This window comes from Zerene cesonia, chromosome 25 (assembly GCF_012273895.1).
Source record: "Zerene cesonia ecotype Mississippi chromosome 25, Zerene_cesonia_1.1, whole genome shotgun sequence".
Classification (NCBI taxonomy): Eukaryota; Metazoa; Arthropoda; class Insecta; order Lepidoptera; family Pieridae; genus Zerene; species Zerene cesonia.
Window position 1 is genome coordinate 6,009,323 of NC_052126.1, and position 892 is coordinate 6,010,214.

Sequence of the window (892 nt, forward strand, 5' to 3'; positions counted from 1 at the left end):
CACTGCTTCGGACTAAAGGAGTGAATGTTGGAATAATGAGATGAAAGCTTGGGTAGCTCAGTTCAGAACAATCAGTGCATCCCAATTGTAAAGAACTTTAGTTGAGATGCATTGATCAAAATTGTAAAGTGAAAACGTGCCTAAATTCACCCATTGATACAGTTTACGATTTTCCAGATGTATACATAGTCGAGAAGTGAAACCACAGCGGTCGTGCCTGAGGACATGCACGGTGCAGGAGGGCCGTGTTGGCAACACTGAGTGTTGGCAACACCGAGTGAAGCTACCGAGCCGGGCGGTGGCGCGCGCGTGTCACTTTTGCTCGAGACTTCTAGGCGTGCGCTTGCGTTTAAGAATCACCGTGCCTTTTTGTCATCTACCGTCAGATTAATTGATTATATTCATTATATGGACATTTGCGTTTAATTTCTAACAATTATGGCACAGCCCAAATGACTTGATCGATCGGGCTGAAATTTAGTATGCAGATAGCCATCATAAAGTAGTAGGCATTCGCAAAAACATTCTACCCTCAAGGTGATAAAGTAGGGCATAGTTTGTACTATCAATTTTATGTTGACCATGCGGGTGATGCAATTATTAATATTAAAATAAATTATTTAAACAAGTCCCCAACAACAGAAAATGTCATATATCATCGTATATAATTGTATAATTAGCGATGGTGGCTCAGGTGAAAACTTTAACTCAAAGGCCTACGTGGAAGCAGTACAAATATATATATAAGCTAATGATGATGATCCTACTTATATTATAAATGTGAAAGTTTGTGAGGATGTGTGTGTGTTTGTTGCTCTTTCACGCAAAAAGTACTGAAACGATTGCAATGAAATTTGGTACATAGATAACTGGACAACTGGAATAACATACT

At 39.3% G+C, this 892-nt stretch overlaps 1 long non-coding RNA gene across 1 annotated transcript in view; it reads left to right on the top strand.

Annotated features, from left to right (window-relative positions):
* The window catches only part of LOC119836765, a 1,461-nt gene extending 1,050 nt beyond the window's left edge, over positions 1–411 (top strand). The window contains exon 2 of the long non-coding RNA XR_005288113.1: positions 178–411. This is a non-coding gene — a long non-coding RNA (uncharacterized LOC119836765). The remainder of the gene's footprint in view (positions 1–177) is intronic.
* The last annotated feature ends 481 nt before the right edge of the window (positions 412–892 follow it).